The 14,281-nt window shown below is 49.4% G+C and overlaps 1 protein-coding gene across 1 annotated transcript in view; it reads left to right on the plus strand.

The window, feature by feature from the left end:
• The first annotated feature begins 1,986 nt into the window (after nt 1-1,986).
• The window catches only part of LOC119971087 (cadherin-11-like), a 209,250-nt gene continuing 196,955 nt past the window's right edge, over nt 1,987-14,281 (plus strand). Inside the window, 2 exon segments of the mRNA XM_038806239.1 lie at nt 1,987-2,251; nt 3,024-3,311. The gene's annotated coding sequence lies outside the window, so the exon portion shown is untranslated.

The following is a 14,281-nucleotide window of genomic DNA, read 5'->3' on the forward strand; positions in this document are numbered from 1 at the left end:
CGCCCCCGATGTGCCGCGTTCCTGACCATGCGGTTGACTGAAGGTCTCAGTGGTTGGGAACCCGGCTGGGCTGTGTTCAGCGCCGCCATAGTCGAGCGGAAGCCATGCTGCTGGCCAGGGGGGCTTTGGCGAGCGCTGGAGCGACTGGTGGGGGGTGGTTAGGGTCTGGCCTGTGGGACCATATTTGGCTGGTCAGGTCCACACAAGTCCATGTTCTATAACACGACCGCGGCAGGTCATTGCCGTGCGCGTGCGCGACCACAGACCTGGTAATTCTCTGGCTATTTATTTTGTGGGGGCTGGGCTTTTTACGTGGCTCGGCTTCTAACCCCTCACCGGCCGGAGGATCAGTGCTGGAGCAGCACCGGTTTTTCCCACGTAAAACGCCACGGATCCTCTGGAAATAGCCCTAGAATCGGAGAATCCAGGCCATAGAATCCCTGCAGCGTACAGGGAGGCCATTGGGCCCATCACGTCTTCACCGACCCTTCTAAAGAGCACGCTACCCAGGCCCACTCCCCCCGCCCTATCCCCGGAATCCCACCTAACCTTTTGGACACGAAGGAGCAATTTATCATGGCCAATCCACCTAACCTGCTCATCTGTGGACTGTGGGAGGAAACTGGAGCACCCGGAGGAAACCCACGCACACACGGGGCGAACGTGCAGACTCCGCACTGACAGTGACCCAAGCCGGGAATCAAACCCGGGTCCCTAGAGCTGTGAGACAGCAGTGCTAATCTCTGCTGTCAAATGAATATGATGCGAGCTGCTCCTTAACTTATCCATGGTTGGGTTTCATCATTGAATTCAAGGGTACAGGACGAAAAATTAGAAATAATAAAACAGGAAGTGCTGGAAATTCTCAACAGGTCTTGCAGTGCCTGTGGCGGGAGGAAGAGGGTTAATGTTCTGATTCCCATTCTGATTGTTTTGTTCAGTCTGAGTGGGGCACAATTGTTTCTGGGGGCTGGATTAGCACAGGGCTAAAGAGCTGGCTTTTAAGGCAGGCCAGCAGCACAGTTCAATTCCCGTACCAGCCTCCCCGAACAGGCGCCGGAATGTGGCGACTAGTAACTTAATTGAAGCCTACTCCTGACAATAAGCAATTTTCATTTCATTTTCATTTCTATGGACAGGCTGGGCCACATGGACTGGGTTTGCCCTGTTCCATAGATTTGTATCGGGCTTGAGCTGTCCACACTGTGTTTCTCTCTCCACAGATGCTGCCAGACCTGCTGAGCTTACCCAGCATTTGCTGTTTTTGTCTTCAGGCAAGGAGCCGGGCTATCGGAACCCATGTTCAGTAAACCTGACAGCAGAGAGCTGACCAGAATGGGAGGATTGTCTCTCCCATTTGGAAACAAAATGTGGATTCACTTCCAGTTGAGGACTTTCTGGCTGGGTGCCGGCTGCTTTGTGTGTTGGCGGGGAGAGGGAGGGGGGGGGGGGGGGGGGTGGTGTTGGCTGGGTGGGGGGGGGGGGGGGGGGGGGGGGGGGGGGGCGCGGGGTCTGCTGCAACGGGAATGAATGCATGAATAAAAATTTCAAATTGGCATGGCGTGAATCAGCATAGCCGGGGAAGGAGATCCAGCCCAAGGCAGGTTATTGAGCACAGCCTAAAAGCTGCGCTGGAAGTTCAGGGCGAGACTCTATTCCCGGGTATGAGTTCAGAGAGACCCTCTGTGACTGTGCGCGATCCCAACCGGTGGGGAAGCTCGCTCTGGGTTGAGTGAGTGAAGGTTGCAATGTGTGTGTGTGAGAGAGAGAGAGAGAGAGAAAGAGAGGGGAGAGAGAGATAAAGAGGAAGAGGAGAGAGAGAAAGAGAAAGAGAGGAGAGAGAAAGAGAGGGGGGAGAGAGAGCAGAGAGAGCTTGTTGAATGTAAACGGATGGTGAAGGAGATTCCCTTGCCAAAGCAAAATCCCTATTCGTGGTCCCAAGCTCGCCCAGCCCAGCTTGTCAACACCCCCCCCCCCCTCCCCGCGATCAAAACTTGTCCCGTTTTCTCCTCCTCCACTTCTCTGAGAGACTTTTCCTTCTCGCCTGTACAGTTGGCGAGTGTGTGAATTCATCAACGTGCTTTGCTCCTTTTGCATCTTCCTGAATCCAGACTCCCTGGAGGAGGGGGGGGGGGGGGGGGGAGACCACTTTCATTGGCTCAGACAGTTGAGCCCAATTTCAGGGCACAGAGGAAGATAGATGAAGGCAGCAGAGCTGCTGCTCCATCCTGACTGGCGGATACAACACCAGGTTAGTCCCGATGGCCCGGTTCAGCGGGCAGTTTCCACCAGCAAATCTTCACATGTTGATGTGCGTGTGTGATTGTGTTTGTGAGTGTGTGTGTGTGTGTGTATGTCTGACTGTGTGTGCGTGTGATTGTGTGTGTGTCTATGTGTGTGTCTCTTTGTGTGTGTGTGTGATTGTATGTGTATGTGAGTGTGACTATGTGTGTGTTTGTGTAAGTGTGTGTGAGTGTGACTGTGTGTGTGTGTGAATGTGACTATGTGTGAGTGTGTGTGTGACTGTAAGTGAGTGAGTGTGACTGTGTGTAAGTGTGTGTGTGATTGTGTGACTGAGTGTGTGTGACTGTGACTGAGAGTGTGCGTGTGTGACTGTAAGTGCGTGTGTCACTGTGTGTGATTGTGTGTGTAAGTGTGTCACTGTGTGTGTATGCATGTGATTGTGTGTGTGATTGTGTTAGTGTGTGTGTGACTGTGTGTGTTTGTGTGTAAGTACGTGTGTCACTCTGTGTGTGATTGTGTGTAAGTGTGTCACTGTGTGTGTATGCATGTGATTGTGTGACTGAGTGTGTGTGATTGTGTTAGTGTGTGTGTGACTGTGTGTTTGTGTGTAAATACGTGTGTCACTGTGTGTGCATGTGATTGTGTGACTGTGAGAGTGTGTGTGACTGTGTGTGTGTGAGACTGTGAGAGTGTGCGGGAGGGGTGCCGATGTGGACCTCCCTCCCTCCCTCTTTCTTGGAGCTCCCCTCATCTCTCTCCGTCTCACTCTTCTCCTCCAGCCCTCTCGCACTGAAGAACACCCCCCACCCACCCACCTCGGCTCGGAGGCTGCGAAGTGCGGGCTCGTTCCCTGGGCGGAATTTAAAACGAAATAAAAATAAATAAATAAAACAAGCGCAAGATGCATCAGCTCCTTGGCTCGGCTGCTGTGTGAAGACATTCCAGCATATCGCCACCGAGAGAGGGGAGGGAGAGGGAGAAAGCATCCCGTGCAGTTGTTAATGAGGGGGCTTTGCTGACTGCTCTACCGCTTCAGTTGAGCCAGAAACTGACCTGATCTCTCTGAGGTAAGGGGAGCTTTCATTTGGTTTCATTTTTTGATCAATTTCGTGTCAGTTTCAACGTGCGATTGTTTTATTTTTTGGGGTTTGAAGAGGGGGGGGGGGGGGGGGGGGGGTCATTTAGCAATATTTTAATATTCAAATCCGCACCGGCTTGTTTTTTTGTGTCACATTTTGGTCTGAGAGCCACTGACTGGATGGAGAATTGTATCTGTTTTCACTGGGTGATTGCCCTCTTTCCTCCCTCTCCCCATCTCCTCCCCCCCCCCTTCCCCCCTCTCCCCTCCCCCCCCCCCCCCCCCTCTCGCAGATCAGAACAGTTCAAGGATCTGTACTCAGGACATGACATGAAAATCAATTGTGGTTTTATTTTCCTGTACGATTTCAAAACAAGGGGACCTGCTCCTTGCCTCCCGCGATGACTGCACTCCAGCCCGCCTGCTCGCTGAATATTTTACAGAGCAAGGCGGCTGGGAGAGGAGGGAGCGGGACAAGTGTTGTTGGGGGGGGGGGGGGGGGGGGGGCTGGGGAAGAGCACCGTGTGGGTCTGGACATGTTGGGTTGAACAGGGAATTTGCACATTGGATGCAGTTGGCACAGTGAAGGGTTGGCGCAGATGGAGCGTCCCCGTTGTCGGTGTGGCCAGTTGTCTTGTGGGGGTGTTGATTTGAGGAGGGGGTATGGAGGGTTGTTGGGGGGCGGGGGTGGTATAAATATTGGGCTGACCTTTCATCCAATTTCAAATCATTAGCTTGCCCGGCGCAGACAGCTCTGGCATTGAGTTGCAAAACCCTTTTTTTTTAAATTAACCCTGGGTGAAAGTGTTGGATAAATAATATCCGCAATCGCTGATAAACTGCGTGCCAAGGGTTTTTTCTGGGGGGGGGGGGGGGGGGGGTTGTGTGCGTGGACAGAGAGGAGGGTGAAGATAAATCATTATCTCCCCCCACCCACCCACACACACACACACATACACACATCCCCCTTGATCAGTGCCCGAATTAAGATTTTAGGGAGAGGTTGCAAAGGGAGAAGGGCAGGAGGAAACTGACGGAGGGGGAAACAGATCACTGATTCCACAAGGCAACACATTGAGTTATTCCGAACGGGAGGAATAAACACACATAACAGTGGATAGGGCGGGGAGCAGAAGTACTGAGTGAGGGAAGGTGGCAGAGAGAGAGAGAGAGAGATGTTGGAGGAGGAGGTGTGACAAGAGAAAGGCTTTGGGAAAAAGTGCGAGAGGTGGGATCTAAACATCGAGGATCGGGAGGAGAGAGAGGGACTATGAATGCAGAGTACGCGAAGGAGGAAGCTCGCCAATCGTGTCAGGGTGAGGAGAAAGTGTGTTGAAGAAATTGTGAATGTATTTTGGTGGGGGGGGGGGGGGGCAATAATGAATGAATCAGATAACAACCAGCGAGGTGGGATGAATTCAGCTTCGGAAATGGACAGTAAGACATCACTTGAGGCAGAGTCAGGGGCTATTTATTCTATTCCACTGTCAGGCAGCTATTGATGGTGTGCTGGGGGGTGACAGGGACATCGCAAGAGTGCAAATTCAGATGTGGCTGTTGTGACCACATTTTGCTTCCAGACAGAGCGTTGCTTGTTAGTTTGGTGAGTGGGGGGGGGGGGGGGGGGGGTCGTTAAGGTGGTTGGGAGTCCCTGTAAAATGGCACAAGACTCTATTGTGTTTAAAAATCGGAAGCCGATCTCTCTGCCGTTGCAGCTACAGCCCTGCACGGACCGTGGGCTGTTTGGTTGTCTGCAACTCTGGTGACCTGTATTTCAAAATGTTAGCCCGCCTCGAAATATCCCCAGAACATTCCGTTAGACAACTCTTTCCGCTGTTCATTGAAGCCGATTGCAGGGATGAAGCCAACTTTCAAAAAACAAAACCCACAAATCGGCTTCTTGCAAGATTTTAAAAAGAAACACTACATTTGGTGATGTTCCAAGTTGACAAGTGGCATCCTTAGTTTGCAATAGAAAGTTGGATCCAGAATGGTTGGGGCATTTTGTTTTACATGTGTATCTGATTTTGGGAAGGAATGGTGGGGGGGGGGGGGGGGGGGGTTAGAGGGAGAGAAACAGCAGTGGGATTTGACAAAGAGTCGCCCAGACTGCAAACGTTAGCTCCCTCCCCCAGATGCCGTCGAGAGATTGTCCAGCCTGTTCTGTTGCTGTCTGGGGCAGAGTGGAATTTCAGACTCCTCCGGGTGGTCCTGGAAGATTCTCCTCATACCAGGGAGGCCCCCAGTAACAAGAGAGCGGCCCAGATACCCCCTTAAATAGGAAAGGCTGGACGGCCAAAACCCCGCTGGCCAGAGCGAGGACGGTGTTTGAGAACAGGCTGATCTGTGGCCCCAAATGCCAGACTCCCTCTCTGTAAGTTTCCCCCTCTCTATGCTGCGGGTGATTAATCTCAGGCAGAGATAAGGAGGTGTACAGAACGAACACGTCGATGGATATTTTGGGAGGGGGTGGGGTGGGGTGCTGTCAGGTCTCCCTGTGCAGTCAGTATAGTCAATAGTCACTAGAGGGCACAATCACTCTATCAGACATCCTGCCACACTCAGGCACGTCTCCGCTCTGTGGCGCTGGGCTAAGTCAGTCAGTGTCTGCAGGATGGAGATGCTTGTCCAGGGCTGGATACAGACCTGGGCAGCTCCCCACTGTCAGGACGGTCCCCCAGTGAGAGTGCGGGCTGTCAGGGAGGGAGGGAGGGGGGGGGGGGGGGGGGGGGGGGACACACAGAAACCTGGGCATGTTGTTGTGCAAGAGGCAAAATTGACACATGAAGGAATAACAAATCCCCCAATCCTTAGGTTGTCAGCAAAAAAAGGACATTTATTCCTTATTTATTCCGTCAAGTTCCTTGAAACCCCCCCCCCCCCACAATGCTTTTTAATCAACCCCTTTGCCTCAGGACCGGGCTCACGTCTATTTCCAACTAAGATATCTCCCGTTTGGTTTCGCTTCCAATGTCGAGGCGGCGTCTGGACTCAATATAAGTGCGGTTTCACTCAAATATTTGGTTAACTAGTAACAGGGCGGGGGGGGGGGGGGGGGGGATGTAACTGGCTGGGAAAGTTGCTCGATTTCCCACGCACTCCCACGCACTATCAGCTGATCTCTGAGTAACGGATGAGCCAGATTATGGCCTCCCTGTGCCCCTGTAAACGGTAGCCGTTGTAATGGTACCTCTGTGAGACAGGGATTGGCTGAGATGTTGCCACCAGGTTCAGGACCTGTGGGGGAGGGAGGTTTAGGAGGATGTGGGAGGGTTTGCAAGCTGCTGCAAACGGTACGTGTTTGGGTCACCATGGATGTGGTGATGCCTCCATTGTTGAAGAGCAACATCTAGGTTGACCTCTCAAACCCCAGAGGGTCGGCGAATGCCAGTGCCACCCGCAGCCCAAAAACTCTGGCGATCCGATCAGTTGGGATGGAATTCCACATGGATCCTGCGGCCCGACGTGATCCCAAATGGGAACAGTCCGATGGAAATTTCCTCCCTGCCTCTCTGCTTGGTGTCGAAGGGTTTCCTGTATGGGCCGCTGCGGCCAATCCTCCACATTCCTGTCCTGCTCCACCATCAGGACAGGCCTTGTTGTTATGTTCCACCGCCTGGGGGTGGGGGACATCCCCAGTGGAGGGCTCACCAGGTGGGAGTTCTCTCTGAGGACCAGATGTGGAGGGTGTTGCATGCAACAATGCGAAGCAATTGTAAAGTGGTTCACCGACTCCGAGGCCCCGCACGCCTTTCCTTACCTAGGTTGCCCCTATTGAGGTTTTTTTTTTTTGGAAATGTTTTTTATTGAGTTTTCATATTTTATATCCAACAAATTACAAATTATTAGAAAAAAACACGCAAAAAATTAACATGTATATTTATAGGCAAGCATCTTCATAATAACAACTGTGGCCATCCCCTTTAACCGGCATACATATTTTATATTCTCCAATATGGCCAAGGCACATGTTTATAGGCATTTATTTACAATTTGGTTTTGGGCCTTAGCTTGCCATCAGACTGTCGCTTGCGGCTTTGTCCTTCCTTTCCTTTTGGAGTAATTTTTATTCAAGTTTTCAACAACAAATTCTATCACAACAGAGAAAAACAGTAACCCCTCCCCTCCAATACAAAAACAATAAATTAACAAGAAAAATAAATAAGCATAAAACCATGAGAACAAACCCCCATAACGAACCCGTAGCCCCCCCCCCCCGGCTACCGTCCCCCGATTCCCGTCCATTTTCCCCTGATTCTTGGCCACCCGGCTATTCTTCCTCTTGTTCGTTGGCCACAAACAGGCCCCGGAACAATTGCATGAATGGCTCCCACGTTCTGTCCTTTTGAGATATTTGAAGGGGCTGCTCCTCAAACTTGGTTGCAATTCAGCCCCATGCTCCTTCCTATCTTCGGTCACCTGGTGCGGAGGGGGATGAGGGGGAAGGAGGACCTCCTCGTTCGCCTCCTCCCAGGCCTGGCTAAGTTGGTCATCAACAACTCCAGGCAGCGGAGGGTCGAGAGGGTCATCTGACCCACTGTCTGCCCCATTACTGCGATATCCACTGGCACGCTTTCGGCCTCCTGGTGGGTGTCATGGGGGCTGGGGTGCATTGACATCCCCAGGAATGACAATCTGGTTGAGTTAGTTAAGTTTTATTTTGATTATTTAACACAGTCACTCCTTCTCAGTTTAGATTTCTAGAGTTTTGTTTTCTCAAAACAGGCAAAAGATGGCAGATCCTATCTCTGTTGGCTCTTGGCTGGAATAACCCCCTTGCCCTGCTTTTTCCCTGTAGCCATTAGCTTCAACCACTGATTTAAATACATATCGACTCTTTCCCTAAAACGATCCAATGGCTTTGCTACCTCAACCACTTCAATAACTCCCAGCCTGCTCACCATCTGAGAGAGAGGCAACTTTAAATCAATCCCTCCTCACTTACTCATGTAATCAAAGAAAGTTGTCTTTCTATCTTCAGACTATCAAAGCTCTCTATTATATAATAATAATCTTTATTAGTGTCTCAAGTAGGCTTAATTAACACTGCATGAAGTTACTGTGAAAATCCCCCAGTAGCCACATTCCGGCGCCTGTTCGGGTACACAGAGGGAGAATTCAGAATGTCCAATTCACCTAACAAGCACGTCTTTCGGGACTTGTGGGAGGAAACTGAAGCACCCGGAGGAATCCCACACAGACATGGGGAGAATGTACAGATTCCGCAAAGACAGTGACCCAAGCCGGGAATCGAACCTGGGACCCTGGCCCTGTGAAGCAACAGTGCTAACCACTGTGTTAACGTGTCGCCCATAATGTTAAACATTAATTAAATCCTCTGTTCCAAGAATGCTTCAATACCATTGAAGTTACTGACGACCAGAGTAATGTTTTCAAGAAATATCTGATGTAAAAAGAACTTGGACACAACTCATACCTTCTATCTTTCACTAGATTTATTTTGAAGAGGCATAATAATTCGCTGTGGGATCTTGGACACAGAATTGAACACAGAACATACAGTGCAGAAAGAGGCCATTCGGCCCATCGAGTCTGCACTGACCTACTTAAGCCCTCACTTCCACCCTATCCCCATAACCCAATAACCCCTCCTAACCTTTTTGAACACTAAGGGCAATTTATCATGGCCAGTCCACCTAACCTGCACGTCTTTGGACTGTAGGAGGAAACCGGAGCACCCGGAGGAAACCAACGCAGAGACGGGGAGAAGGTGCAGACTGCGCGCAGACAGTGACCCAGCAGCGAATCGAACCTGTGACCCTGGCGCTGTGAAGCAACAGTGCTAACCACTATGCTACCGTGCTGCCCTTGCAATGTACCTTCACATAATTAAGAACATAATGGATCTCTTCAGAACCAGTGAGTGGCCAGGCAAATACATAGGACCAGAGGAATGTTTCAATACAGGACTGAGAAAAATTATTGTAAGCAGCGCCAAGGGCAACAACATCCCATATGCTACTCTCTCTTATCCCTCAGTCTCATCCTATCCTTAGTCCTGCGTCCCTTTGTCACGCACCATATCTAATTCCCAAAAAGAGTTCATAGCAAATGCTGCAGTTGATGGAAGTACCAATGGATATCCATACAATGAAGCTACCTCATTGGGTTTTACAGGCATGAACATAATGGGGACTAGGCCACCATACTGTAGTGGTTACGTCAGCGAGGAACCCAGAGGTTGTAAGTCCCAGTGCCCTTTTTGCCATTGCGAAATTGAATTAAATGTCTGGGCTGGTACAAATGGTGATTGAAGGCTACAGACTGTAGTCAGAACTCACTGGGTTCACTTCTGTTGTAACTGGTCTGGCTGACGCTGAATTGAATTTGAAGTGATATAATAAGGTATCAGAAACCCAAGCTCAATATCTCAACCAACATTCCCTGTGCAGCACTGAGGGAGCGCTGCACTGTCAGAGCTACCATCTTTCGGATAAGTGGTAGAACTTATGGCAGTGGTAAGACCTGCCTCCCCTCCTGGATGGGCATAAACAATTCCAGGAACTATTTTGAAGAAGGGATGAGAAGATTTCCCCTGCCTAATAAGCATCTCTTGTCCAAACATCTCTAATAATCAGATTATCTGGTCATTATCGTGGAAGCACAGACTAGAACAATGCAGAAGGAGGCCATTCAATCCATCGAGTCTATACCGACTCTTTGAAAGAGCTACCCAGTCAGTCCCACTCCGTCTTACAGCTTTTACCATATTTTAGGTATTGTCCAATTGCGATTTGAAGGTGAATTGAATCTGTATCCATCACCATATCAGACAGTATATTCAAAATCCCAAACGCTTGCTGCCTATATAAAATAATTAACAATGCTTCCTCTGTCACGTTAAATCCATGTACTCTGGCTATCGCCCCCTTCGGCTATTAAAACAGCCTGTTTTATCTACTTTACCATTCATGCTTTTAAACATCTGTCAAACCTTCTCCTAGTCAACAGTTTCAAACCCTCCAGTCCATCCACGTAACTAATCCCTCACCTCTGGAATCATTCTCCTAAATCCCTTGTGCATGCTCTCAAAAGCCTCCACGTCATTCCTGAGTGTATCTGAATTGCCCACAATTCTCTTCCTGGATCTGAGCAAGTGATTTATAAAGCTCCTAGCACAACTATCTGGCTTTCGTAATCTATGTCTCCATTTCTAAAGCCCAGGGTCTCACAGGCTTTATTAACTGCTTGATTACATATCCTCCATAATTCAAGGATTTGCGCACAAACAACCGCTGGTCCCTCGTGTGCCTCCTTTCGTGTTGTACCATTTGGCATATATTGACAATGACTTGTGGCACCGGTGTCGTCAACATTTTGTTTTTGCCGAGGAGCGAACCAAGCTATTGCATTCTCACAACCAGGAGACCCAGGCTATTGTTACTTTTAAAATGTTGTTTACAAATGAAAGGTCGCTCATTTAAGATAGAGATGAAGATAATTTCTTTCTCTCAGACGGCTGTGAAGTCTCTGGAACTCACTTCCTCAAAAGGCAGCGGAAGCAGAGTCTTCAAACTTTTTTAAGGTTGAGCTTGATAGATTCTCGATTAACAAGGGGGTGAAAGATTATCTGGGGATCGGCAGCAATGCGGGGGTTGAGGCCATCGTCAGATCAACCATGATCTGACTGAATGGGATAGCAGGCTTGAGGGGCTGAGTGGCCTACTCCTGCCCCTAATTCATATGTTGGTACCTAACTTTTACATTTTTAATGACTCCATTCTTTGCTGCTGGTTAGTTTTCTGAAGAAAACTCAGCATCCTCCAAAATCCAGGAGCCATAGGAAACCATGTGTTTTATAAACGCTTGAACATTTCCCCCTTTTTGGCAGCCTCGCTTTCAGCTAGCTGGGCTATCAGAGCTGAAACCTCCTCCCTCACACTGTCTGCAACATGATCTCTCTCTGCTCCTGGTCAGACCCCAGTTGGAGTATTGTGAGCAGATTTGGGTCCCGTATCTAAGGAAGGATATGCTGGCCTTGGAAAGGGTCTAGGACAAGGTTCACAAGAATGATCCCTGGAATGAGGAGCTTGTCTTATGAGGAACGATTGAGGACTCTGGGTCTGTACTCATTGCAGTTTTGAAGGATGAGGAGGGATCTAATTGAAACTTGCAAGATACTGTGAGGCCTGGATAGAGTGGACGTGGAGAGGATGTTTCCACTTATAGGAAAAACAAGAACCAGAGGGCACAATCTCAGATTGAAGAGTCAATCCTTTAAAACAGAGATGAGGAGGAATTTCTTCAGCCAGAGGGTGGTGAATCTGTGGAACTCTTTGCCGCAGAAGGCTGTGGAGGCCAACTCACTGAGTGTCTTTGAGACAGAGATAGATCTCTGGTTATACATCTGGTTATGGGGAGAAGGCAGGAGAATAGGGATGAGAAACATATCAGCTATGATTGAATGGTGGAGCAGTCTCGATGGGCCGAGTGGCCTAATTCTGCTCTTATGCCTTATGATCTTATGGTCTTTAAGGCTCTGTTAAAGCCTAACTCTTTGATCAAATGTTTTGGGCACTTTTCTTTGTAACAGCAAATTATATTCATATAGCACCTTTAATGTAATAAACCATCCCAAGGAGCTTCTCAAGAGCATTATCAGGCAAAATTAGATGCCAAACTGCATTAGGCAGATGACCCAAAGCTCAGTCAAAGAGGTGGGCTTTAAGGAGCGTCTTGCAATAGGGAAGAGAGATTGGAAGTTGGAAAGGTTTTGGAAAGGAATTCTGGAGCTAGGAACCCAGGCAGCTGAAGGCATAGCCACCAACGGTGCAGCATCTAAAACTGGAAATGCACACAAGGCCAGAAATAGACAAGTGCAGCGATCTCGGGGGGGATTGTGGGGCTGGAGGAAGTTCCAGACATGGGGAGGAAGAGATTTGAAACCAAGGATGGGAATTCTAAAATTGAGACGTTACTTGGGTGGGAGCCAATGTAGATCAGCGAGCACAGGGGTGATAGGGCAACGGGATTTTAGTGCAGGTGCGGAACACAGACAATGTGAGCGGGATTCTCCGTCTTGCCAGCCACATTTTCCTGGGTGGTGCACCCTCGCCAGCAGTGGGATTCTTCATTCCCGTCACCTGGATTTCCCATTGTGGCTACCACACACAGCCGGGAAACCCACAGGCGTGGGAGTGCTGCCGGGATGCGAGGGAGAATCCCTCTGGCGGAGAATCCCGCTGCATATTTGTGGACGACGTCAAGTTTATGGGTGATAGGATGTGGGAGACCAGCCAGGAGTGCGCTGGAATAGTCAAGTCCGGAGGTAACAGAGGGATGGATGAAGGTTTCAGTGGTAGATAAGCTGAGGCAGTGGTGATGTGATGGAGTTGGAAATAGATGGTCCAAGTGATGACGCACATATGTCGTTGGAACCTCTCCAGAGTCTAGATGGATTTAAGGTTGCGAAGAGTTTGGTTTAGTCTCAGAGAGCTGTCAGGGATAGGGATGGAACGGAGTTCAGAATGCAGACCACGGCGACAATGGCCTCAGTCTTCCCAACATTTAATTAGTGGAAATCTCTGTTCTCCGGTACAGAATTTCGGATGAACAGTCTTACAATTTCGCAACAGTAGAGACGTTAAGAGAGACTGCATGTGAAACCTTATGGACACTTTTGGATGATGTTACTGATGTACAGTATGTTGATGAAAAGCAAGAGGAAGCTGTGGGCAGCGCAGTGGCGCAGTGGGTTAGCACTGCTGCCTCACGGCGCCGAGAGGTCCCAGGTTCGATCCCGGCTCTGGGTCACTGTCCGTGTAGAGTTTGCACATTCTCCCCGTGTTTGCGTGGGTTTCGCCTCCACAACCCAAACATGTGTCACGCTAAATTGCCCCTTAATTGGAAAAAATGAATTGGGTACTCTAAATGTTAAAAAAAAAGAAAAAAAAGAGGAATCCAAGGATAAACCCTCGGGAGACATCAGTGGTCACGGGGTGGGAGCAGGAAGGGAAGCCATTACAGGTGATGCTCTGCTTAAGCTGAGGGAGAGAAGAATGGAAGCGGGTGAGAGCAGCTGGGCCAAAGCCAAGAGGCATTGAAGAAGGATGATGTGGTCAACCATGTCAAAAAGCTGAAAGCTTCTGTCTCAGTTACAATGGCATTTGTAACTTTGATGGGAACTGTTTTGATTTTGTGGCATAGTGAGGAACTTTAAAAACCACGGAAGCCAGCGGCAGGAAGGAAAATATTAATTTTACTTTTAACAGTAATCTGCCCATGGTAATAACTATCTACACTCACAGTGCCCGTTGGGTTACCCAACATGCCAGTCCCTGCTCGGGGTGGCTTTTATGCTTGGCTCTAACGAGCCCCAATTTAGTGGGTCTCGGCCCCCCTACCCATACTTCAGGATCTCCATGGGGATCAATAATCGTCCACATATGGTCATTGTGGGGCTTAATGACAGGAACCTGATTGAAGTGGTTCAAACATGAAGATGTGGGAAAGTTGGGCATGCATTGGTTGGGGGAGGGTGTGACAACATGTTCAAAGATCTTGGAGAGGAAAGGGAGGTTGGAGGTGGACAGGCTGTTTGCAAGGATAGTGGGGTCAAGGGCTCTTTTTGAGTAGAGCCGTGATAATGGCGGATTTAAAGGAGGGAGGGACAACACCATGAAGGGAGAGAACCACTTACAACATCGGCTAACGTGGGAGCTAGGAGGGGAAGTTGGGGGATCAACAGTTGAGTGGGAATGGGATCGCGGGGACAGGAGGTGGGTCTCACGGACAAGATGAGCTCTGGGAGGGCACGAGGGGAGAAGGGAGAGAAACAAAAGGAAGATGTGAGTTCTGGGCTCAGGCAGAGGAGAGCCGGAGAGAGGCTCTAGCCCTGTGGTATGGTGGAAGAGAGGTATGATTTTCACAGTAACTTCATTGCAGTGTTAATGTAAGCCTACCTGTGACACTACTAAAGATTATTATTATTACTACATG

Source organism: Scyliorhinus canicula, chromosome 9 (genome assembly GCF_902713615.1).
Source record: "Scyliorhinus canicula chromosome 9, sScyCan1.1, whole genome shotgun sequence".
NCBI lineage: Eukaryota > Metazoa > Chordata > Chondrichthyes > Carcharhiniformes > Scyliorhinidae > Scyliorhinus > Scyliorhinus canicula.